The sequence below is a fragment of the Ambystoma mexicanum genome, chromosome 12 (genome assembly GCF_040938575.1).
Source record: "Ambystoma mexicanum isolate Mex_15411 chromosome 12, UKY_AmexF1_1, whole genome shotgun sequence".
Classification (NCBI taxonomy): Eukaryota; Metazoa; Chordata; class Amphibia; order Caudata; family Ambystomatidae; genus Ambystoma; species Ambystoma mexicanum.
The window spans coordinates 813,796,259-813,823,413 of NC_090936.1; positions in this window are offsets into that span (position 1 = coordinate 813,796,259).

Sequence of the window (27,155 nt, forward strand, 5' to 3'; positions counted from 1 at the left end):
TGCTTGGGCCGAGAAATGTGGTGGCAAGCTCTTCTGCACAATTATTTAAAATTCCCCATCCTCCTTCCGAACTACTGCTGCTCCTACGTGTTTTTCTCCCGTCTCACAGTCTATTGAGGCAGACCCGTCTACGAAGTAGATTTCCCCTTCTTATAGGGCATTTTCATGTGCTTTGGGTGTGTCATAATCATTTCCAGTGTATGTGGCGCAATCGTGTTGTTGTATATCCTCTACTGTGCATGCCTCTGTAATGAACGTGGCCGGGTTTACACTTTTACACCGCACAATGTGAATGTTAGCACTAGAAATGATCAATTCATATGCTGTGGCCCTTTGAGTAGTTAATGTGCTTTTTGATCGCTCAAGGATAGCAAACAGGGAGTGCTCTATGTGCAAAGTGACAAAGCACCCCGTCACAATGGTGGAACTTTTTTCTATTGCGAACGCAGCGGCTGTGAGAGCCTGTTTGCATGCGAAGTGCCCCTGCATTACTGCATCGAGTGTTCCACTGTAAAATGCCAGGGAGTTGTGACTCAGAGAATTCTTTTGTGTCAACACGGCCGTCATGAGTGTGCCATTGCAATGTGAGAACAAGTAAAATTCCTGCTCATAATTAGGGGTTGCCAAAACTGGGGCCATGGATATCAGTTCTTTAAGACTATTGAAAGCTTTACGCATTTCTTGCATCCAGCTGAGAGTTGTGTTTTCCCGCTACGCGTCCTTGAGCGCCTGTAAAAGGGACTTTGTGTATGCTGAGTAATCCAATATCCATGCGTGGAAGTAATTACACATACTGAGAAACATTTGCATCTGCTTGACTGTGTTTGGCTCTTTCTACTGCTTTTATGGCCGCTGCTCTGTATGGTATGATTCTTTTACCGTCTTTGGAAATAAATTGTCCTAAATATAGTACCTCTGTTAAGCAGTACTGCAGCTTTTGCCTGTCTACTTTGTACCCTTTCTGTGCAAGATGTGTTAACAGGGTAATAGAGTCCTCTCTGCACTTTTTTTCACTCCTCGCGCACACTAACAAATCGTCTACGTACTGAATTATGGGACTCGTTGGGTGTATGTTTCCAGGTCTTCATGCAATATTCTGTTGAGAATACTAGGGCTTTCACAGTACCCTTATGGCAGTTTGCAGTGTTCATATCTTTTCCCCCCTAGTGTGAATGCTGTTACGTACCATGAACCTCGATCGAGTGGGATGGAGAAGAAAGCATTTTTTAGGTCTACTACTGTAAAATGAGCGGCTTCTGTTGAAATGCTTTGGGAAGAGAGTGAAGTCAAAAGCTACCCTTGTCATTAACGCTCTGGTAGGTTTCTTATAGAAAAACAGTGGAGCTAAAGTAGCACATATCGATTAGCTCTTAACATGAACACAAGAAAGTGAGATTGTTTACAAACATAAAAAGTTGTAATTTATTAATTTCTCAAGAATAGATGTTTCAAAAACAGCGACATATGCCAATCTTGGCACAGAAAACATTATATACAAATCGTGAAATGATTATGCATATAGGTGGGTTAGTACATCAAGGGTGATGTAGTTTCATGTACTGCTAATATTAGGGCAGTGCGTAAAAATTGTCGACACACACAAAGTTCAGGAGTTTCTAGTACGGTGGGTAGATGGAGCGGCCAGCGGTTGGGGGTGTAGAACCTGCTGGTGGATGTCCCGGACTGTCTTCAGGACTAGAGGAACTTGAAGCATGGTTGTGCTTGTAAAGTGCCAGGCACCTAAACATGGTGAGACAAGGGATGGAGTGTTACAGGTGAAAATTAAAAAGCAGGGTGTATTCATAGGGAGACAATGCATAAAGAAAACCTACCTAGGGTAGTGGAAGCGTCATGGCTAGCGTTGTTTGTAGGGAGCCAGATATGGGGTGAATCACTGGCATACAGATCGGTCCACTATGTGGACCAAAGGTATCTGAAACAAGTTAGAAACCCGAGTTGGTTTAGAAGCAATCGATTTAAGGTGCAATGAAGGACAGGAGTGGTTTTAAAAAGTTTACCTGGTCTAGCCGAAAGATTCAGGATCCAGGTGGTGCTAGATGATAGGATGTCTCTATCTAAAGCATGTGGTGATGCCGTGGGCTGCTCTGGACAAGAAAGGGAAAGTGGTTGAGCATCTAGGTGCAGAGGTGAAAAGTGATTGCAAGGGGTAGTGGCACCTCTCTCCTTTGGACCATGACAACACAGGGTATTGCAATTTCCATCACTATTTCCCCATCATCTTCTGTATCATAAAAGAGTTCCTCATCTGTCAGGTCTCGCAGGGCCTTATTGCCATCGATGCACAGTACTGTTCTCCAACGGCATCCCTGCATGTCCATAGCTATCACTGTTATTTTTTGGGAGGACACCTGGACTGCATGTATGTCTAATGATATTATTGACCCTGGCACTATTTCTGGGTCTGCGACTGGGTGGAAAACAAATCCTGAGGGTACTCTCCATTTTTTATTCTACTCTGGCACTTCTCTCACAAGTATTCTCAGCCCTTGAACAAACATGTCTGGGTTCATTGGTATGCCGCGTGTTTGATGGAAGTCAGCTTGTGTATATATCACTAGCATTTCACGAACTGTGCATATGTCTGGCGTGGAACACACGATTCCTCTTTCAGTAAAAGAAATGGTCATGTTGAGTTTGCTAAGGAGATCCCTTCCTAGTAAATTAATGGGTGAATCTTCGTAATACAGCAGGAGTGCACATACCGTTTTATGCCCCACTGTTATGTGTAGCTCATCAATATATGGAACCTCGACCACCGCCCCAGAGAACCCCTGCATTTCCAAGGTCAGATTTGAAAGCGGGAACCTTCCCTCCTTGAGGCATAATTTTTCCGCTCCCGAATCCACCATGAATATAAATTATTTGTTTCCTATTGTCGCCCCCACCAGTGGTTCCTCTGCTGCGTTACGGGTTGTCGACAGTACTGGCCAAGCAAGTGCTCTTTGTGGGCTGCCCTGTGCTGAATGCCACGGGAGTTAATCTACATCAAAAACATTTCCTGTTACCATTGCTGTCCCTCTGCACGGTGTGGTCGGCGCACCATTGGCTGTTGTCGCGTAAGCGTTATTGCGCGCATTGTCATGGCACTGGGGGTGTGGTGACGTGTTCTGTGTATGTGTTGGGCATTCGCTCATGTGTCTTGGATCTGGCTGATTATCTATTCTATTCCCGCCCATCGGCAGCCCGTAGGGGCTGCCCGGGTGGGAGTGTCCAATCTGATGTTCACTTGGGTAGGGGTTGCTGGGCCTACTTCGACATTCTCTCATAAAATGTACCCACCTCCCACAATTCCAACACTGACTTGCCCTCCTCCTCTGGGCCCACGTACCCTGTACCTCCTCCTCTTGACCCCCTGAATCCACCTCTGTTGCCCCTCCCCCCTCTTGGCCATTGTGGTCCCTCAGACTGATTCTCCCCAAACCATTGTTCCGGGCCATTACATGTCCAATTCGCCACCATTTGCATTGGTATTCCTGTCTGGCTGTCTTCCTCCTCTCGCCCCCTCCCTGCTCTTCCGGTTGCTGCTACTGCACTGACCTTCAATAATTTGTTTAATGCTTTGCACTAATTTAGCTTCATCTGCCAACTGCCGCTGGGCTATCTCCTTGATCTTCTTACAGTGGTGGATTATAATGCTCTGAATTTCAGGCCACCCCTTGGCTTCTATCCCAGCTATTCTATCAAGGGCCTTCTACACCTCCTTCGGGAGCCCCCGCTTTATAATAAAATAAAACAGGGATATTGATTGGTCCCAGGCCATACCCGTTTCTGCTCTCCACATTTCCTGCACCCGGAGAATGAAGGGCATCGCATCTTCCTCATCATTCATTGTGCATTGCATCACTGACTGTAAAGCTGGAGTGTCTGGGAATGTCTCTCTCAATGCATCCCACACACGTGCTTGCACTGTGTTGAACGATTCCCCATCGTGGTGGTCGCAATCTAACGTTATTCTGGGAATTCCCACCTTAACCCAGACCCTGTTAGCTTGGTCGCCCACTGCAGATACCAGCATGCTTTTGACATCCCTCACCACCAAGGGCACTCATGCTGTGTGTTTTACAAATGCATATATCCACTTGCTGGTGCCTCCTGACAGCGGGGCAGCTGCTTCAGTAAGTTAGCCTTGTCCATCTGAGCCCACGGTATGTAATTTGGTCTTCCCGCGCCCCCTTTGTATCAGTGGCAACTGCAACCCCTTTTCTTTCTTCGTAGTACTTATCTTCTTCCCTTTCTTCCCGATCACAACCATACGGCCTGTTCTGTTCCTCAACCTTCCCATCCACTCTTCCATAGCAGACAATCCCTCTCTTAACCCAGCCCCACCGGTGGCAATCCCCAACCTCTTTCCCTCTTCTTCCTGTTCTTCTAAGTCACTCCAATATTCCTCTTCCCGATCTGATGCCACTCCTCCTTCTTCTACCTCGTGCTCGCTATCAGCTGCATTTATTTCTATGATTTGTGTAGGGGTGTCATTTATTCGGAATAGTATCTTGCCCTTTTTCCACCCATCTTCCTATGCACTTACACTCGGTTGGGGCGTCTCATTGTGTTCTGCTCGGGGGATAAGTGACCCCCCTTGCTCACCCATAGCTCTCAGACGAGATAACTCAGCTCCAGCCATCGTTAACCACGAATCTAAATCCTGGGTGAGTTTGTCGATATCGATTGTAGGGGTACCTATCTGTCTGATAGTCCCCTGGCTCTCATAAGGGGGTGGCGCTGTACTGGATGGCTTAATTGTGGGGGGCGCTGGGGGCTGTGCTACATATTCAGGATCACTATATCCTACTGCAGGCACTGGTTTTGACAATAAGGGATAAACATGTGCTACTTCTACCAATCCCTCACTCTGCGGGGTCGGACCTTCGCTGCCAGCTGGTGTCAGGGGAGATGTGTTATTCTCATTACATTTTTCCAGAGGCACCTCCTCGAACAGGTGCCATGAATCCAATATTTCCCTTCTATTCTGTAACTGTTTTCCATTGTATTTAATAAACAAGCATGTGGCAACCATGTCTAACACCGTTTTATCAAAGGACCCTCCTTGTGGCAATGTGCTGTTTTGTATTGTGGGCTGGGAAGTGAAGTTGTTGGAACACTATTTCTAGTAGCTTGCAGGGCATAACCACCATTCCTGTGTTGTTCTGGCAAAATAGGAAGTCTGTGGGCGACTGGCTGCACCCTCGTTTCTCCCACAACTCTTTTTCCTCGTTTGTTGCCCCATCTTGGAGTTCTAATATTTGTGATACAGGCATTGTATTATACCCGTCTGGGAGATCTTCCACCACATTTTTCTGTATCAAGTACTCACCTGCCCTTTCTTTCATTAAGTAAGATGCCTCCTTGGCCTTGACATCCGCTGCTGCGTTCCCCAAAGAGATAAAATCAGTGTTGTTTGTATGGGCCTGGCACTATAGCTACAATTGTAGGGTCTTTTAAGGCTTCTATCAATTCCTTGAGTAGCTCTGCGTGTTGCACGGGTGACCCATCTGCCCTGTGAAATCTCCTTTTCCCCAATCGGGCCAATCCCCAGTGTACTGTGCTAGTCATGTAGGCTGAGTCTGTGTAAATTGTGACAGCACACCCCTTGGTGGCATGTAATGCTTCAATAAGTGCTACCAGTTCAGCAGCCTGTGCTGAATAATGGGCTGGTAATCGCTGATGTACTGGCACTTCATATTCCTCTTCCTCTAGTCTTACAACAGCTATTCCCACACGTTTTTCTGCTGTCTCTGAGTTTATTGATGCTGACCCATCTATGAAATATATTTCACCTTCAGCTAGTGCGCTTTCACTTACTGTGGGTGTGTCCCCCTCCTCTCCTCTGTACGTTGTACAATCATGTGCTTGCATGTCTTCCACTGTGCATGTCTGTGATAAATGTTGCAGGATTGACTGTTTTGCATCTCACTATGTGTATGTTAGCGCTGGACAGAATAATTTCATACGCTGTGGCTCTCCGAGTGGTTAGTGTGCTTTTTGATCTTTACAATATGGCAATATGGCAAATAGGGAATGTTCCACGAACAGTGTCACTGAGCATCCCATCACGATTATTGCACTTTTCTCAATCGCAAACGCAGCAGCTGCGAGAGATTGTTCGCATGCGAAGTGTCCTTGCATTACTGCGTCCAACATTGCACTGTAATAAGCCAATGGTTTGTGCCCCAAGGATGTTTTTTGTGTCAGTACTGCTGTCATGAGTGTCCCGCTGCAATGTGAAAATAAATAAAACTTGCGCTCATAATCTGGGTTTGCGATTACTGGTGCCATTGATATTAGTTCCTTAAGTGTTGTGAAGGCTTCATCAATCTCTGCTGCCCATTGTATTCCTGTGTTTTCTCTTTGCGCTTCCTTGAGTCCCTGCAGTAATGGCTTTGTGTGCTGCATACCCTAATATCCATGCGCAGCAGTAGTTACACATACCGAGGAATTTCTGCATTTCCTTCACTGTTTTTGGTCTGCTCACTGCTTTCATAGCAACCACCCTGTCTGGTATGATTCGTTTACCATCCATTGAAATCAGTTGTCCCAAATACACTTCTTGTTGACAGTACTGTAGTTTTTCTGTATCTACTTTGTAACCCTTGTGGGCCAACAATGTCAAAAGTGTCATAGAATCTTTCCTGCACTCATCCTCATCTTTCCCACAAATCAGTAAATCGTCCATGAACTGGATAATTGTGCTGGTTGTGACCACATTTTCGTGTAAAATCCTGTTGAATATACTTGGGCTTTCACAGTACACCTGGGGCAACCTACAGTGTTCCTACCTCTTTTCTCCTAACGTGAATGCTGTTAAGTATCGTGATTCCTCAGCTAGTGGTACTGAGAAGAAAGCATCCTTCAAGTTGACCACGGTGAAACAAGATGCATCTTTTGGTATACTGCACAGAATTGATTCAGAATTGGGGACCAATGGGAATTCCTTTTGTATGACGTCATTGAGTGGGCGTAAATCTTGGATCATCCTCCATGCCCCACCTTTTGCTTTCTTAATGGGGTAAATACAGGTGTTGCATGGTGAATTTGATGGTACAATTACTCCTTGTGCTAGTAGGGCAGTGATTGTTTCTTTTATCCATTCCTCTGCTTCCCGGGACAGGGGGTATTGCTTTACTCTGGGCAGTAAGGCTCCTTGTTTGAGTTTTATCTTAACAGGTGTTACTTCATGGAACAGCCCCCCATCATGTGGGCCGGTGGTGCATAAGTCGCCCGGTACTGCATATCACTGTCAAAAAAATGAAGGTGGCACTCCTACCACTGCCATCAGCTGCACTGGCACCTGTCTTTTCTGTATCATGATGTCACAGGGGATTGCTATTTCCATTATTATTTCCCTGTCACTGTCTGAATCAGTGAAGAGGTCTTCGTCTGATAAATCTCGCAGCGTAATGTCGGCATTGATGCACAACACTGTGCGCCACTGGCAGCCATGTATTTCCATACCAATTACCGCTATTCTCTGTGCTGAGACCTGCACTACGTGCAAATCTAATGACATCACTGTCCCAGGCACTATCTCTGGGCGTGCTATGGGACAGAAAACAAATTCTGCAGGCACCATCCATTCCTGGCGCTTCAATTCTAGGAGCACTCATGCCAGTGTTTTCAACCCCTGAATGAACATGTCTGGGTCTACTGGTATGCTGCGTACTTCTGGCGCTGTTGCTCGTGTGTGTACTATCAACATCACTCGTAATGGGCAGATCCCGGGGGTCGAGCAGACTATCCCCCTTTTGGTAAAATAAATAGTCATGTTGAGCTTGCTGAGGAGGTCCTTCCCCAGCAAGTTGATCGAGGATTGTTCATAATACAACAGGGGAGCTCGTACTGTTTTACCCCCCACAGTTACACCCAAATCTTCTGTATAAGGAACTTCGACCACCACCCCAGAGAACCCCTGCATCTCCAATTTAAGATTAGATAGCGGAAAACTGCCTCCAGTTAGTCATGAATTTTCAGCTCCCGAATCTACCATAAAAATGAATTGTTTGTTCCCTATCTCCGCTCCTATCAATGGTTCCTCTGATGCATCGAGGGTCGTCGATAGTACTGGACACGCAGGTGCTCTCTGTGGGCTGTCCTATTCCCGGTGTCTCATGGTACCCCCTTGGCTGAAAGCATTTCCGATACCATGGCCACCCCCCAAAGGGTGCAGGTGCACCATTTGCGGTTGTGGCGAAGGGGTTGCCCTGGGTGTATTGCATGTGCTCGCGGCACTGAGGGTGTTGCTGGATATTGTGTGTGTGCTCCCTACATTCATCTTGGTACCTTTGATCTTGCTATTCTTGTCCCACTCCACCGCCCATCGGTAGGCCGTATGGGCTTCCCGGGTGGGGGTGGCCATACTGCTGATCGTTTTGGTAATTTTTCATTGGCCTGCTTCTACATTCACGTGAGAAATGCCCCCATCTCCCACAATTCCAACAGTTTCCTTGTCCTCCCCTGGGCCCTGGCAGTCCCCCATACCCGCCATTCCCTCCGTATTCCAGGCCACCCCCTCTGTTCCCTTTGTACCCACCTCTTCCTCCTTGGGAGCTCTGCACTTGCCACTGCTGTCCTCCGTACTGTTCTTGTCCATTCCACTGTGACTGCCCATTGCCTGCCCAGTTTGCAGCCATTCTCCCTTGTATCACTACCGACACCTGATCCTCCTCCGCATCTCTATCTGGAGGGAGTGCAGCTACAGCTGCTGCAACCTTCACCAGTTTCGTTTGTATTAATTTTGCCTCATCTGCCAATCTTCTCTGTGCTATCTCCTTCTCCCTTTCCTTTATCCTTTTGCGTTGGTGCACTATTAACTTTGTATTTCAGGCCAGCCTTTCGCTTCAATCCCGGCTATTTTATCAAGTGCTTTCTGAACTTCTTTTGGGAGCTCTCTCTTTATTATAAAGTAGAACAAAGATGTTGATTGATCCCAGGCCATACCCGTCTCCGCTCTCCACATCTCCTGCATCCGTAAAATGAAATCCATAGCATCTTCCCCGTAATTCATTGTACACTGCATGACTGATTGCAAATCTGGTGTGTCTGGAAAGGTGTCCCTCAATGCGTCCCAGATCCTGGCGCATACTGTATTAAAAGAGGCACCGTCATGGCGGTCACAATCTAATGTTATCCCTGGGAATTCGGCCTTTGCTCAAACCCTGTCAGCTGGGTCACCCACTGCAGACACTAGCAAACTTTTAACATCACCAACAGCTAATGGGACCCCAGCTGTGTGCTTCTCAAAAGCATATATCCATTTACCTGCTCCCCCTGATAGAGGGGGCAATGATTTCAATAAGTTGGCCTTATCCATCTGAGCCTAGGGAATGTAGTTTGGCCTTGGCCTCCCACCTCCTCTATGTATCAGGGGTAGCTGTAACCTACTATTTGTTCCTTTCCCAATACTCACCTATGCCCCTTTCTTTCCCAATGGTGCCATTCTTCCCACTCTATTCCTCAACCTCCCAGTCCATTCTTCTTCCATGGCCCTCCCCAATGGTGTTTCGTCTAGCCTCACTGGCATCCCTCCTGTGGCCAGTCCCAATCTTTTTCCTTCCAACTCATCTTCCTCTATGTCACACTACAACTCCACCATCCCTCCTGTGGCCATTCCCTCTTCCCCTGGATTCTCTCCGGGTGTGTGTTGTTCTAACTCTATTATTCTGGTTGGCTCTTCTAGTATTTGGTATAGTATCTCCCCCTTCTTCCACCCTTCCTCTATGGACCTGTCAGGCGTCTGTACCCTCTGTGTTTGCTCTGTTCTAGATGTGGTTGATCCACTTTGCTCACATATATCTCGTAATCTAGGGAGTTCACTTCGGGCCATTGAGAGTCGGGAATCTAAGTCTCCTGTTAACTTTTCAATATCTACTGTGGGAGTACTCACCTGTCCACTCATTCTAGGACACTCATATGGCGGGGGTGCAGTTGATTGTGTGGCAACTGCTGGAGTAGGTGCAGACACATATACAGGATCACTATATCCTTCGGCAGGGACTGGCTTATTTAGCAGGGGATATAACCGTGTTACCTCTATTGCCCCATCTTTCACTTTCTTCTATTGCCAGGGAGAGGTAGCTTGTTCTTGCGCTAATTCCTTTCTTTAATTGGGGCACTTCTTCAAACAGCCTCCATAAATCTAATATCTCTCTTCTGTTGTGGAACTGTTTTCCTTTGTATTTTATAAACAAGCATGTGGCCACCATGTCCAGCACGCTTTTATCAAATGACCCTCCTTGGGGCCATACCTGGGGTAGCCCTTCCCCCTTTAGCTCCGTGACCCATTGGTCATGGTACTTGGTTATGCATTCTGCGTACTCGGGTACATCTTTACAAATATGGGCCAGGGGTGTATCAGCCCCCATATTGTTCCCCTGCCTTCCACCCACTGGTGTCACCTTACTTTAGTCATGGTACCTTGTGTGTATACTTATAATGATAGCAGCTCTAAGATACTCATATATCTCTGTCACACCCTGGGTACTTAATTTCAAAAGGTCACACTTACCATGGCCACTTTTCACCATATTCAGATACAATCAATTTACCACTTTATCGTATCACCAAATTTGTAGTAAAATGGGAGCATAACATATTCAATACATGACGTCACTTTGACAAACGTTTTACTTACAACACACAACATACACCTCCCTTTCCTTCCTTCACTGTTTTTTTTTATTCTAAGGATCCCCTTCCCGCTGACCCGTTACACCCTCTTCCTCTTGAAATGTCGGACTTTCCTCTTGTAGGTCAAAAGAGATGAGAAAGAAAAAGCGTTCTCTAACTTTTACACCGAGTCTTACTCCTCTGAGACTCTTACTTATATTGGCCCTTGTTTCACTTGTTCCCAGTACTAGTCAAGATAGCACTATGCGGCGCCGCCTTCTACCCCCTTGCAGAGCTGGGTTCCCGTCTTCCTTTTTCACCTCGTAATCTTTTTAACTTATCCTAATGGCCATGTGCAACAGAAAGAGAAAAGTATGGAATCAACAGTTAATTTACCCCTAAGAGAACCCCCTTTAGTTTAGCTTAACCTCGTACACTTCTATCAATATCCGACTCCTTTTAATGTCACTTGCACTTAATACTCACGTGCCTGTCTTGATCCGAGACTCTCTGGACTCGGTCCGTCCAGGCGGCGCTGCCTCACACTCAATGGCCACCCCCGGCTCCGGCAAACAGTACTAAGGGTTTTTTGAAGTGGGACCCGTACCCTCTCGGCCTACTGCATGCGCACGTCTAAGCATACCAGTTGCCGTAGGCAGGCAGCTCTCTTGAGAGGGCGCTCCGTGTGTCTCTGCTGTGGCTGAGGATGTCTCGTGCCAAAAGGGGACAAAAAGATAAATCGTGTCTAAGGGGTCACCACTTGAAAGTGAGCGTCCCCCAGAAAGGCATATAACACTCCCCAATGAGAGTCACTGATGGACACACCCCTGGAGGGAATGAGACCAAGACCAAGTGTGGTTGAAAGTAAAAGTCTTTTATCTAAATCAATATAGGGCATGCAAAGGACTCTGCAAACTCTGAGAGCGCTCTATCTGACAATAGCAAAGACAGTCATATTTATTACAGATTCATGCGCGAGATAAGCTATAGGGGGCACATAGTCACGTGGATTGGATGGCGATGACTAGCTATTATGTGCGGTGTAGGTGCGGTGCTCCATGATTGGCGGAGATCCACGTGGCAGCATCACGGAGTGCTTGGGTCAGCTGGGCTCATCAGGGTGGAGAGTCAGGGTACGAGCTGTCCATGCGAATACATTTCTAGAATACTAACAATTTGCCCATGTGGCCATTCGCATGCATTCATCACAACCTGCTATGTCAGGTTACCATATAAATCCTAAAACACATCAATCTAATGCCTGGGGGGGAACACAGGAAAACATTATATAATACAAGGCTTTCTTAATGCATCGCCATAAAAGTTGCCTTAGCAAAGGACCCAGTCTCATGAGTCCAGGTGTCTTGTCAGGGGGCACGGGTTGGGCTGCCTTTATTATTCTGTTCTGTTAGATGTAGTGAGTGATAGTTTTACGGTATGTTAGTACAGGGGTGAATAACTGTCTCCCTGGCCCGTTAGGCCTAAGGTGAACTGAAATACTATTGGGTCACTGGGGGCACATAGCTGGCACCGCAAAGGTGGCGGGATTCAGGGCCGGGTGGCTCATAATTCTTCTGGGCTTGGTCATGGTGGTACACAGTGATCTTATGATGGCATCTGGTGTTGGGGGCATGGCGGGAGGTAAATACTTGGTGTGGTCCCAGGTGGAATGCGGGGTGGTGCATCTGTAATGCTTCCAACAACAGAAAACTAGGGGCCTTCAAGCCCTGCCAAGCCTTGGGGGGAGGAGGGGAGTTGGGTGTGCAGCTCTTCTGAAGGAGGGGGGGTGGCCTTGTAACTTTTCACAGATCCCTATTTACTGAACAGCATGAACATTATTATAGAGACGGGTTGCTTAGACTTGGGGGCAATTGTGTAAATTGCATATCCCTGTAACCCACGTGTGCTCATGTTTTCAGGATCAAGAGAGAGAGAGAGAGAGAGAGAGAGAGAGAGAGAGAGAGAGAGAGAGAGAGAGAGAGAGAGAGAGAAAGAGAGGGAGAGAGAGATAGAGAGAGAGAGAGAGAGAGAGAGAGATAGAGAGAGAGAGAGAGAGAGAGTTATCATTTACAACACATGACATTTTTCATCCTGTTGCTTGGAGCCCATGAGGAAAAAGACCATAAAACGTGAGGTAGAACAAGGTTGGTGGGTGCGTCAGTCCCAGTGACAAATTACAACATCATGCTCCTGGTCGAATGATATGTTTAACTAACATTCCAGTCAACATCAGATGTGGTTCACTGCTTCAACAGGTTCACATATGTCACTTACAATCATATCATAAATTGGCTTTTTATACATTGCTTTCTTAACCGTTTTACGATAGCAGCACTCATGGGTCTGTGAAGGGTAGATTCGTGTTCATATATGTTTCTCATCTTTACACAGAGATGTCTTGGGGTGAGCAAGAGTCATACCACTTTAACATGGCAATTGGCAATGCAGGTTTTAAACTTGTTTCGCAAATGGCTTAGTAGTATGAATAAGACTGGGAGGCACATGGATTTGACATGCAGGTTTAACATTTCACTCGGGGGGACAGGGTTGGGGGGTCATGAACGCTAGATATCATGAACGTGGAGGTCTGTGGGGGGTCAAGGTACCTTTCATAGGGACAACTTTGTACTTTTCCAGACCCCAACTAAAAGTCAGGTCACCGCCAGGGCAATGATGTACTGCGCAAGGTAAAGGATACAGGGTTTGTTCTGTTACCTGTTCGCATCTAGTTGCTCGTGGGAACAAGCCTTCAGCGGAGCTGCCATGGGGAGGAGGCTGGGGGAAGTGCAGGCTTGCTGTGCACAATCGAGTGGGGGTGAGCTGCAGCTTCTGCAGGCAGCCTGTTCAACAGAGGCCTGGGTTTAGTATATTCAAAATGGAGTCTAAGTGCATCACAAACTGATGTCTATGTTATGCTACAAGGTGAGCCGTGCAGCCTCATGTGTCGATCCACAGCCATCCTGCTTCCCGGGAACAGGCGCATAGGTGGCTGCCGACGAGTCATAAGCCTCACATAGGAGAGAGATGTGGGGAATGGGGGTCCTAAAGACCTGTCCTCCCATACAGTTGTAATATGGAACAATCTTTTTCAGTGGTTGATTATAGTAGGAGGATTTGAAAAGGTGTATGGTTTTTGGTTTGGAAGTGGTGGTACTATTGTTGCAGTTAGATACCAGTTGGTGTCTTCTAATAGTTTATTTTATGTTGCATTTTAGCATTATTCATGTATTCCTTTGGTTGTTGATCTTTTGTAAGTACTGTTGTATTGCACAGTAATGTTGCAGAATTCTGGGGCAGTTAGATACCTGTTGGCGTATTCTAACTGTTGATAGTGTCGAAGTTGTTGATGGTATGTTTATACGTAATAAGTGTTGCAGGGTTTCCTCTGAAAACATACTTATATTACAGTGTTATGGTTGCAGTTAGATACCTGTTGGCATATTTTAATTGTTTACAGTTTTTCACTTCTGCCGGGTATGTTTTCAAGCATGTTTTCTCTTGGTGTTAGATAGCTGTTGCCTTATTCTACCAGTTTGTGGATTTAAACTTTATTGAGGACATTTTGTAGACGCTCATACTAAGATTAGTGAATACATTTTGGCTTTAAGAAAATTAAGTAAGCGTTTGCAAGATTTGCTGATAATCTCTGTTTCAGAGTAATGGACGTATCATTACATTCAAACCATCCACATTTCCTTTTAATGTATGCAGTATATTGACCTGCATTGGCTGTGGCTCATGCGTGGTAGATTATGCCTACTGTTGTGAAGATTTTCTTGCCAAGTGATACTTGTCCATGTGTGAATCCATTCAGCTTGCAGTTGTTTTTGGTACATCTGCATTGTAACGCAAAAGCATTACTATTACGTATTCGATATGTGACTGTATCTGTAAGGTGGAACGATTATGGGAATTGCGAGTAGTACATAATATGCCATGGTTTGCATTTTGTGCAAGCTGTGGATCTTCTTGTGTGTTTATAGTTAATCTCACCATTCCTGCACAGTAGTCCAATTCCTGCCTTATTCCAGAAACACTGTAAGTGTTGTCACGATTGTTTGTTGCATTTCTGTGAAGGACTAACAATTGCAAACACAAATGGTCTGTGCCGTTTAAGTAAATGTTTTCAACAATTGGTGGCAATTGGAATAGAATATTGATTGCTACATTTGCATAGCAATTTACACCAGTTGTTCTGGAAAATATGAATGGACCAGCCAGTCCTGTGTCTGAGTCATTTGATGGAAGTGCAAGTAGCTTCTTTGAAGAGGTAGTTGGCTTTGTTTGTGCAGTTTGGTATGCATTTATTTTTCAGTAGATCCTTCTTTTGCATTATTGCATTGTGTGCAGAGAATCCGCCGTTTACAAAGCTTGGTAGATCAGACTTTAAGACTGAATTCCAGACCATCATTAATTAAGCTATTGACCATCACTCCTTGCATCAATTAAATATATTGGGACATAAATGGAAACACTCATTAGTTCTTTACCCAGTTTTGGAATAAATATAAAGATTGCATCATTTAGGAATGAGCAACCATTACAGAGACCTTGATAGACAGGCAAAGATCCTACAGCTGCAGTATCCATTTATCTTCTGAGCCTCTTAACTCTTCTGTGAGACCAATATACCTGGGAATTTAATTGAGTTTCATCCTGCCAATATAATCCCTAATATCACCTGTTGAAATCTGCTCTCCCAATATAGCACTTCTCTCGTGGTAGATTCTGGGCACATTACAATGGGCTAAAAACAGTGACTTGGTAGGGTTGTTTCAAATATTGTCTTATAGTAAATGGCAGCCCACAATATCTGTATAAATGTCTGCGAATAATGTTCTTATTACAGGCTAGTTGTGACATAACAACTGCTCTGTAATCAGTTAATATGCTTCAATTGTGACATCAAAACGCCTATTGCTTGAGGCAGCCCAGAGCAGAACTTGAGCTGTCAGTGATGCACTTAAAGCCGTGACAAGCTTTTCAAAAGCTGTACTTGTAAAATAGATTTCTGTAACACTTCACAGACAGTAATTGACTAGGAAAGGTTTATGGTAGATTGTTTAATTTGAGCGTTTGGGGAGATTTACACATGTGAGCAAAAATGGATCATGATTGAAAACATGAGATGTAAATGTTCGAAGGAGAAAAGACTGAAGATAATTTTTCTGAAATAACCTTCAGCCTTTTGTCCCCTGACCATTTCCAACTGGTCCTTGCTAACACCCAACCCCCCACCCCCACCTCCCTACTTGCTGCTGACTCCCTGTGTGCGTGTGATGCCTGTTCCCTTTCACATATGTGATTGGGAACCGGCGCCGCAGGGCCCTTGCATTTTGGACCAGCTGCGGGGGAAACTCCCGCAACCCCACTCACAATATAGTGAGCAAAGGTGCAGGAGACACCGGCGCAGCCCCCGCCACCAAATGGGGGACTTGATTGAACTTTTCGGCCGTTCACTATTTTCGAATGCCCGAAATTCAGCCAAATCTCCCATTTGGTCAGTTAATCTCGGTCCTTTTGGATGATTCCGGCAAGAATCAGCATGGTTTTACTTAGCACAAAATGAAAACGATTCTTTAGATTAATTTTATTAAAATGCTCAAATTATAATTCTGCAATGTTAGCTTTGTTAAATCCAAATACATTCTACATGAATTATACCTAACAGCAAATGGAAAAACTCTTAGATTAGTTAAAGCAAGAGGCGAGGTAGTAAAGGAGATGACAGTGTGTGGCCATGCATTATAACGAATAAAAAACCCCCTACTGTACGTAAGAAGGATATTTGCAAGTCACCTCGAAGTTCCATAACCTTATAAAGGAACTCAGCCCTTGACCTCATTCCTCTATTTGCTCATGGAAATCAGTGACTTACAATATCCATATAACGTACAGTAGGTGGTACTCTGTTCCATTTATAAGTTTCAATTAATTCTTTTGTGCTAATATTAGTTGTTACCAGAAAGTGCACACCCAGAAGCCTAGCTGCGGCAACCTGATTCCTAGCATTCCCAATTCCTAAGTATCTTGATATGTTCCTGCCTGCTCCTTTCATTCCCATAGGCTTGTTGGCTTTATCTTAACCGACTGCTAGATTATAGATTGTAGACATTTGTGCATTATATTTGCAGCAGAGCTTCTGGAACCATTTTCTGGAACCATTTTTGGTCAGTTAGAGACTTTGAAGTGATAAAGAGTTTCTCAATTCTTGCCATATTGTTCTCCTATTGATTTTAGGCTATAACTGTCATCACTTACAGGAGGTCATTTAAAATAAGGTGGCTAGACCCTCCCATCAATTGAGGCCGAAAAGACCACATTACATCTGCTCTGGAATCCCAGTTGTTGTCTAGATCGCCATAACCCCTGCATTGGCTTCTGATACAATCAGCATAACGCAACTCAATGCTGTTCAGCAATGTTCGCCAGATCTTCTTTCCTAGTTCCCTAACTGCCTGGTACCCAGTAAAAAATAAGAATTGTGGGTGCTTCTGGGGCTAGCATCTGAAATTAAATCCTCTCCTCTCTCGAAATTGAGGAAAACCTCCTTCATTTTACCAAGAGTCTACATTTTAGAAAAGGCCTAAACATTCTGCTCTTCAAAAGCCTTTGACGTGTTCAAGTCCCCCTTGACAAGAGGTGGCTCTGTCACCGTGAGACTACACTTATACTACCCTGGTGGTAAACCCTCACTCTGTGGTGCTGCTGCTTCTTCATAATCTTCGACCTCCTGCACATTTGATCTGCTCACACTAATCATTCACACCCTCTTGTTTCCCATCCCCTCACACTTTTCCACCGTGATCCCAGAATCAGTCCCTGTTGCCCTTCGTACCCTTAACATTTGTTCACCACAAAGTGGTGGCAGCTATTTCCAGAGCCTTCAATTCAAAAACAAATGCATAAATAAATGTGTAAATACATTAACAAACAAATACATATTTGCAGAAGAGTCCAAAAGCGGTTCATCTACAAGTTTGAAATTCCTCTAATGACAACTAAATCATTGCCCAAATCAAAGACCATAGTTGTAGTTTTCATTCAGAATAAAATGTAATCCAGGGTGAACGCATACATGCAGACCCTATTCAGTTTTCATACACTACCCTCAAGTTTCACATGCCCATATCTGTCATATGAACAATCTCTCCTATGTAGGCAGCCCTAGCAACGAGCTACAGGGCTTAGGAAGTGTCCTCTACGTTTCTCCCAACCAGGGTGGGCCAACGTACAGATGCCACTTATGCACACAATAATAATGTGCTAATATGTTGTTTGGTAACAACTGTTCGTAGTAAAGGAAGATAAGATATAAATAAATCTAACAATAAAGGGAGAGGGATCCCCCTGTGCTGGGAACATCAGTCACCACTATCCTGCTTGTGCACAGAGAAAGACAACACAGGCTCCAACTATTCTGAACATCAGGCACTACAAAGCGTGAAGAATTAGTAGCATATATTGTACAAATAATTTCAAATAAACATGAGAAGAAACATCGCAGCAACAACCCAAGACACTGGAGGTTGCATATAATACAGAGACACAGTCACGTGCCAGCCAGCATGTCTAACAGCTCAGCTGAGTCAATATTACACTGAATATAATTTCATAACAAGTTGGCATTTTCATGGCCCTAGGCGTCATGGACCTTGCAGCGGTCATCACAGTCACTGAAGGTTTTCCTGGAGTCTGTGGTGTAGATCTTCATGGCAGCATGCTCTAACAGACAATGTTCTGGCTTGATTCTTTCAGCCTGGGCCTCATGTCTAAGAACCATTGTTCTTATGAATGTCCTCTCTCCCAAAATCCTCATGGATATAGATTTAAGAATGTTTCTCTGAGTGCTCTCTCTATCTGGGCATGGTGTCACACTCAATACGTTTGAGAACACCTAGCAAGCTTCATTCTGGCCTGTTTCAGGCCTTTAAGTAATTCTTTGGCTCTTGTCGACTTCAAAGTATGGTGTGAAAATTGACATTTTTCTGATCAATTGTTCAATATAGATACTGCAGTAGTTGCCCTTCAGGGCCCTCTTGTATGTTGTAAATGTGCACACTGTATTAGCGGTTTCTGTGTTGTATTGTCGGGCACAAATATGTGAGGAGGATTATTTGGGGCACTGCAAGATGTAATGCTTTAAGGTACTTGCAGCATTCATTCACCTCAATTTCATTGTCGGAGAAATAGCTGCCGAGTTTGCCAGAATGGCTTCTGCATTGTACCGATTGATGGATGCCGCTTTGGGCAGTGGCTCGAAAGTTATCTGGTCAGAAGAACTTCACTTTACCTTTTCCGGTGTAGGAGGTAAAGAACCCAATTGCCTTTGGTGTCTACAAACGCCTCTCCTGCCTTGGCGAGGACATCGCTTTTTAGATGCTGATTTACTGGGAAGACTGAATAGGCACGTGACTATTTTAACAGCTGGGTTGCCTGAGGGAGCTGAATCCCTGCATTATGTCAGCCGCCGCGTGCCACACTGAATGGCGTTGTGCAGGGAGAATCTGTAGATGAATGACACACATTTCAGTGATCAAACTGTGGTTAACGTGAGTGTTAAAACATTTTGTACACAGAACACTCCTAGCCGGCAATAACACTTGTAGAGGAGAGGAACAGTTGATCAAGATAGCAGCTATACGAATTAACCTGACAAAGTACTGTACTGTACCCCTCAGTCGTTTGCCTTGCTTTGGAGACCCACCATATACGGTATACACAGCTGCTATCCTCCCTGGGCCTCATGCAGTATGTTAAAGGAAGACCACATCCTCTGGTAAATTAAGAGACTCCTTTACTTAGGTCTCTGTTTATAGGTTCAGGGATAAGGTAAGTATATCAGGTAAAGGGTAATACAGAGACGTCGACTGGCACCCTCTCAGTCAAGCAGCTCTCTTCTAACTGACACTCATGGAACACTCAAATACAAACAACCACTCATCATTCCAGAGGCAGGCATTGCGCAGGCATTCCAAAGCACACAAGCTCACAGGACTGGGACAGGGGAGAAATACAAACACAGCACATCTCCCTCCTTATAACAGAATAAGAGGGAAGGAACGGAACAGAGCAACACACAATTACCGTCCTAAAACCTGACCACAAGTCTCCAACACAATCACTCCATTTCATACTCTGAACACGGGGAAAAACTCCCTCTAAACCACATCCCCTCACTATCCTACACAAGAAATGAACGGGACAACATCACACCAAACCAACACACAGTACTCGCTTGTGGGCCCAACAGTAGAACAGCACCTACAAATAGGGTACCAGCCCCAAAGCACTCTGACTCCAATGGCTACCATCACACCATCAACTAGAACATCTTCCTAGCAGTGCACTGCCTTTTCTAGAACAGTACTAACCCATCTCCAAACTCGGTCAAAACACTCCATACAACTGATGCCAAAAACCAATGCCACAAACATCCCTCTGCACAAACCAGGGTAAACAACCCCCAAAAGCAAAGCACTGTGAACTGGCCCCACAAGGGTACTGGGCTCCCCAAAACCAAAATACAAATGGAGTGCAGGGACCCACCCCCACAAGGATAACGGGTGTCCAGCTCCACAGATCAAATGTGCAGGTAAAAAAAAGATTTAAAAAACTTTACACCAACACCAAAAGTTGCAACTAATTGGCCAATGCAACACTGACCCAGGTGTCCAACACCCCTAAACTACACAACCATGAGCAAGAGTTCTACATCCCCTGGATGTCCAACATCCCACCAGCCAAATGGTGTCCAACGCTCACAATAAACACTGACCGCCCAGAAACTAACTAGTGGCTTGCTAGACCCCAACTAAGTTCACACAACAGAACAAACACACAGAGCCTCAGCCACATAATATGCAGTAATTGAGCATAACAAAAGACATGTAAATTGCCAAAATCCCTATACTTAGCAAATCCAAGCCCTGAGCTTCAAAGTCTGCAATATTGTTGATGCTGTGGAGGCAAACGTTGCATAAAATATCAAATCCGCATAAAATCGCCTATCATGTTATAGATACCAAACTACACGAAGGCCACTTCATTCCCCAAACTGCTCCAACCCACAATCAGAAATCACACTAACTCATTCAACACAGATCTCTAAAGAAACACTCTCCATTAATCATACGGGCCTCACATCACAGCTAAAACTGCAGCTCAAATACCTCCCTTGATAATAACTTCAATGGTGCCATACAAATATTTAACCAAGTGATCATTTCACTTTATGCTGCAACCCACAGTCAAATTACACAAGAATGCATTGAAATGCAACCCAGAACTCTGTTGTCCATAAGACAGAACTGAACAGAATCTCTCAAACAAAATAGCCCGAAAACAGGACATAATGCACAAAACAGTTCCCTGCTCCATCCAACAGATGGCCCGATGCTCATTCTCGGGACAAAGTGCACATCACAGTTCCCTGCATTGTCCTCCGGCACATTTTGAGAATTCTGTACAATGCCTCAGACTTTAACCTCTTGAGGTGAAATGTCCTGCTCCCCACTGGGACTGCTCTCTGACCAGCGCTGCCAACTTCTGAGTACCTTTCGTTCTTCTCCTTGCTGGCGCATTGTTAAAGTTCCAGCAGACCACCAGCTGATTGCATGAGCACGACTCGCAGGCCTCATCCCTTCGACTTCCGCAACGACAACCCTGCGTCGGTGCAATGTTTTACATCAGAATGTGAAGTAGAGGGCAGCATGCACAGCCTTGTCCATGGGAGGACACATCATCATTACACTTCTACCCCCAGAGAAGACGGAGCTCTAGAGGCCCGACTTTCGGCTCATCTCATTCGCCACCCCTGCTAGCCGCAGAACCGTAAGGCTTACTGCCTCTGGCCCCCGCCGGCACCCACAGGTAAGGCTGCTTCAACTGCACTTTTCAGCACCAGGTTCTGGTACTTCGGCAATTCATTCACTGCACCACATGGTCTTCCACCCGCCGTCTGCCCCTTGCAGACCTGCTCTCTACACACTTTTGCTTTAGTGAAACTCAGCTGCCCCTTGCAGCCCTGGTATGACTCTATTGGCTGCCCCTTGCTGGAGCGCTCTTGTGACGAATCAACATCCGCGGTACCATTGGTCCTGGGGTGAATATCGATCTCTAAACTATCAATCAGCCCCACACCTCTAATACACCAGATGGGATCCAAACAGATTGGAATAACAAGCACATGATAAACCTCATTGTCCAATTTAAGTAACGTGGATGGAATGGCAGGCTTATCTCCGAAAAGGTTATGGATTGTTGGTAAGTTTCAACACAGAGAATATACAATTATTACCAATGATAAAAGGGACTGTCCAGTCAAGGTTGTATCACAAATATCTACTTTATTCATACACAACAGACAGTTCTAGCAACACTACTAATACAACCCACCCTGTAAAGGAATGCAGAGGACAGACAGTTTCAAAGAAGGAAAAGAGATGCACCCTGTATACTGACAGGAGGGTAGATGATATGGTTAATAACCACAACAGTTTAAGGTTACTCGACTTCAGCACAAAGGGAGCAAGTGGTCTTAATATGTCTTTAGGTGCCGTCTGGGAAGCATCTGGGTGACAGAAACACAATGTCCCTTGTGCTGTAGGTGTTCTTGGTGCTTGACAAGGTGGAGTCAGCTTCAGGCGGCTTTTCAGGCTTCTGTGACATAGTTTAAGATGGGAGTCAGCTGCGGGTATCGGCAGGCGACAAGACGGATCAGGGAGCAAATCTGGATGAAAGGCTGCAGACTGACCTACACTGCGGCTCAGGAATCGTGTCTCAGTGCTGGTCGGTGGTTCTGAAGCACTGATTGAGACATCTTGGATGTCTTTAAGTGACTGCGGCTTGACAATGCTCAATGTTGCAGTCAGTTGCAGCTCGAGGAACTCAACTGGCTCAAAAATGCAGGAGTTGGTAGATGCTTGACGGGGTACTTCTCCCAGCTTTTTCAATGGCTTGTGTCGTCCTTTAAGGCAGATGACCCAAAGCTGAGGAGTGTGTTGCAGGCAGCTGCCTTGTTCTTGGTTTTGGGTTTAGAGACCTTCTGGCACTTCCTACCTAGGAAGCTTGCTGCAGAGTCTTACAGGGCACACTCTCTGCTGGCTGGGTACCAGTTCCGGAGCAGCTAGAGGGTCCTCTAGATTCAGTAACTCCCTCTATTCCCTGAGAGATGTTTAGGGGCATCTTTAGATACAACATTCAAGCACTGGTCCTAGCCCATCTTGATGGGGGCAATGCACTTCTCGAAGGCCTCCCGTCATCCTCGCTTGTGCCCCTGAAATGTGTCCTACACGCAGATGTACACCTCAAGAAGGGTCTACACAGATACAAGCACATCACCCTGGCCCTAATTGACCTTCACTGGTTCTCAGTGCATGCACAAATCACCTTCAAGTCTTGCTGCATCATCTATAATGTATTCGCCTTCAAGTCACCCAGCTACCTCATGGAGAAACTCTGCATCTCTGGAGGACAGAGCACCGCCAGAAGCCAGGACACGTGCATACTTCAAATCCACGACTGAAAAAAGGAAAGGAACAGAAAGCAAACCTTCTATACCTACGCCACAAGACTATGGAACCTCCTCCCCATCTTCATGAGACTCGCCCCACGCTCCTACAATTCAAAAAATAACTCAAGACCCACCTCTTCAAGGAGTCTCTCCTCCTCAACACCTAGGCCATCACGGCACCCGTCTCATCAGCACCACCCAGTACTACTGTACCCCTCCTCTGTCCCTCTCTGTATCCTACCTCCCTCTGTATATCTGTTCTGTTATTACCACTGAAAAGCACTCCATTATTCATATGTCATTTTCTACACTTCTGTAAAGCACTCTATTATGTATATGAATTGGTGTATGCCTCTGTAAATACAATAATAATAATAATAATAATAATAATAATAATAATAATAATAATAAATGATAGGGGAGGGATCTTGCTTCCCTCTTAGGAGGTCCTGGCCTTCCTTCACTTCACTGGTGGAAGATGTAAGGCAGACTGTACCTTCAGTTGGGTCCAATGATGAATTATCCAGGCTGCTCCTTGCAAAGTCTCCAGATGATCTGCCAAAAGCCAAGTGGGCCACAATGGTTGGTGTAGGCTCAGCCCACCTTAATGAACCAATCCTGGGGTCCCTGCCAACAATCTCTTCTATGCATGAGGTCATAACCAGAGTTCTTTGCCACAAGAAAGGTAAAGGGGTGAAAACGTGTGATACTAAGTCCCACCAATCTTCCTGTCTGTGGCTAATTCGAAGAGTCTCTCTGGTTAATGGATCTATCTGCGGTTTCTAATTAAAGTGGAAGTTCTCCTTTGAAGCTTTGGCAAGTCCAGACTATCTGGCTCCTGCAAACTACATTCCCGTACCTGATGAATGGGGTCCCCCTATCGGGGAGGCCTACTTGAAACACGCAGTACCAGACATGACAGCTCACTGTCAATGTGTCAGGTTTTATGCTCACCTGAGACTTCCTGAGGATGAAGGAGACGGCGTTTGCCGATGTGTCCTGCTGGATTTGGAGTCACAGAGGTGTGGCCGAGCCTCTCCAGAAGCCAGAATGTCTGTTCAGGAAGTTAGCAGGCAGAATATCTCATGGGGCACTGCTGATTAAATGGGTGGGGAAAAACCCTTGAACAAGGGAAAAAACCTGCACGGATACAAGAAGATGCAATAGCAGCAGCCAGGTAGGTAATCCAACGTTGAAGGAGCGGATCACACTGTAATTGAATATAGCACAACCAGATAAGTAATCCAAGACAGACGGAGGGGGTTACAAAAGGATTGCACATAGCATAAGTGGCTAGGTAATCCAAAGCAGAAGGGAAGCAGGAGTACTAGAATACAGAATCCACGAAAAAAGGCAAGCAGAAAGTAGCAACATGGTAAATGGTAGCCAGGAGGAAAAACCAAGGAAAGAAGGAGTGCTGACCTAGGTAAGCAGTTCCATAGTGTAGCGATGTGAGGCAGCTGCCTGCCTCCCGCATCGGTATAAGTCTGTGAAAACCAGAAGTGGAAGAAATTCAAAATGGCCACTGCGAAAGGCTAGATAGGTACTGGTAGTCAGTTCATGCCTAAGAGCGCGCCATGTTGGAAGGCTCACTATAATGTACAAGACGTGGAGCCAGGCGCCAAGATGACCAAAGAGGTCAGGGTCTGTGGCTGATGACACAATGATATTGAGGGCAGGAGCTGGCTTCAGGTTGACACAGTAACATATGAAAGGGTGTTGTGCTTTTCTGTCTCCTTTGTTAACCTCTGCAGCCAGACTGCATGTGGGCCTGTCTGAAGTGCACTCTATTACTATGTCAATTGCTACCACCAGCTGCAGGGCCCAACAAAAGAGCAGGGCGAATCCATGGAGCCTTTGTTAGTTAATCATGCTGGCCATGGCAAGGGGCAGGTTGGTACTCCCCCTTTCTGGAGATGCCACAGTGTTCTATATAAATGGGTATCCAATCAAACAATAAAATAATTCCATGTTATGTTAAAGGTACTTATATAGCGCACCGTCACCAACAGAATTGGTCCCCAGGCGCTCATGTACAAATAATCACACCAAATAAAATCACACTTTTAAGAAAAAACATAAAAATTATCATGTCATATAATAAAAATTATCATGTCATATAAAACATTTATATACCTAAAAAAGCAACAACACAAGTACGCCAATTCTGGCTATTGCATATTATCTTTTATACTTTGTAAAGTATAAAAGATAATATACCTTTATAGACCTGCAGCGAGGGCCGTACCGGGCGTTATCGGCCCTGAAGATGAGGTACGAGGGACCATAATGCCCGGTACGGCCCTCGCTACAGGTCTATAAAGCTATTAGAACACCCTCACTGTTTAATTCAAGTTGAATAAATGAGACATGTTGCATTGAAGTACAAAAAATGCAAAATGGTAAATGTTGCAGACATTATTTGTACTTCAATTAAACATGTTTCATTTTTTTTGCATGGTGGAATGTGCCAGGGTGGGAAGAGTATCATAGTAAAGTGGGATCAGTTGTGGGTATGCTTGCCCCCTGCTCTAATTAAGTTTCCTTTAGGTGTGCTTTCCCCCCACTATACAAATGTTAGCTGCCAATTACTCAACCCAAACGTGCAGTTCATATACATCTGCAAGCTACATCTGCACATACATTATAAATCAGGCAATGTACTTACCTTTCTGTGCCCTTCGTCTCCATTGGCACTTCCCTGCTTCACTGAACGCCCAGAAGTGTGAGTGGAAATTTCCTTTCATTTCACTGCTAGAAACTTTTTCACACGTTCCACCTAACTCTGCAGTGCAGCTTATGTCAGCCCCATTTCTATGTATGTGCAAAGCTACGAAAGTGTTCCCTTTGCTTTCATTCCCCAGTTTCATTTCCCTTGGTTTGCCTACGGTGGACACGTTGATTTGCTTTGTGCATTTCGGAGGGGAAAGTTAACTTTTTCTGTTCCGAAATGACACACCAATGCGTCCACTTTTGCAGGCTTCCTCGCCCGCCCACAACCTTGGGTTTTCAGGTAGTAAATGTAACCAAACTACGGGCTGTAATCAATCTGCGGGCTATACCAGTGCTAATAGCCCGCAGATTGACCAATCAGCTTCCTGCAAACACCACTAGGGTGTTCTAATATGCAATAGCCAGCATTGTCACGGCAAAAGGATCATAGTGTGAATAAGTCAAATGCTTGGCCTAGGTTATACCATATGATTAGGGCCCACTTATATTGGTTTACTTGTGTTGTTGCTTTTTTAGGTATATAAATGTGTTTATAAAAGACATCATCGTTTTTATGATTGTTCTTAAAAGTGTGATTTTCTTTGGTGTGATTAATAAAATTTGCATTTTTTGTACATGGAATTATTTAATTGTTTGATTGGATACCCATTTCTATAGGCATTTTTGTTACATATCTTCTTTTTGTAGCATACAAGTCTTTCTCCATGCAGTAAGAAGTTTGTGAATCCCCAAGTGTGGACTTAGCCGTTTTGAGATTAGTGATGCCATAGTGTACTCGTGGCTCTTCATATCCCAACTAAATATGACAGGGTGGACTATGCCTGTAGGCTGTGTCCACTCAGAGTACATGGGTCTACGCGTTTTGTTGTGGCGTGGTGTGAGCATGGGAAAATATGTGTGTATAGCCCCACACATTTACCTGAGGTTCCTCTTCCATCATTCCATTTAATCATTTAATTAAACCTTTTAAACAAGCCAAGGTGAGCGCGCATCCACCATGCCGATTGTCAATTCCTCACAGCTCCCCTGCACCTCACAGGCCCGCTTAGTCCTGATTTTCCTTCCCCTTGCAGGACCATCTCAGCTGCTTCTTGCAGGTTCATTAAATGAAGACTGCACCTTGCAGGAATAACACGTTGACTCTAGCTTCCTTGGCCCAACGCTGCTTCTTCAGGTTGACACAGTTGCCCCTGGCACATGCAGCTGTCCACTCTTGCCTGACAGTCGTTTCCTTAACCTGGCGAGAGGGTCTTTTCTGTTGGGGCATGAGGTGGGTGGATGTTTC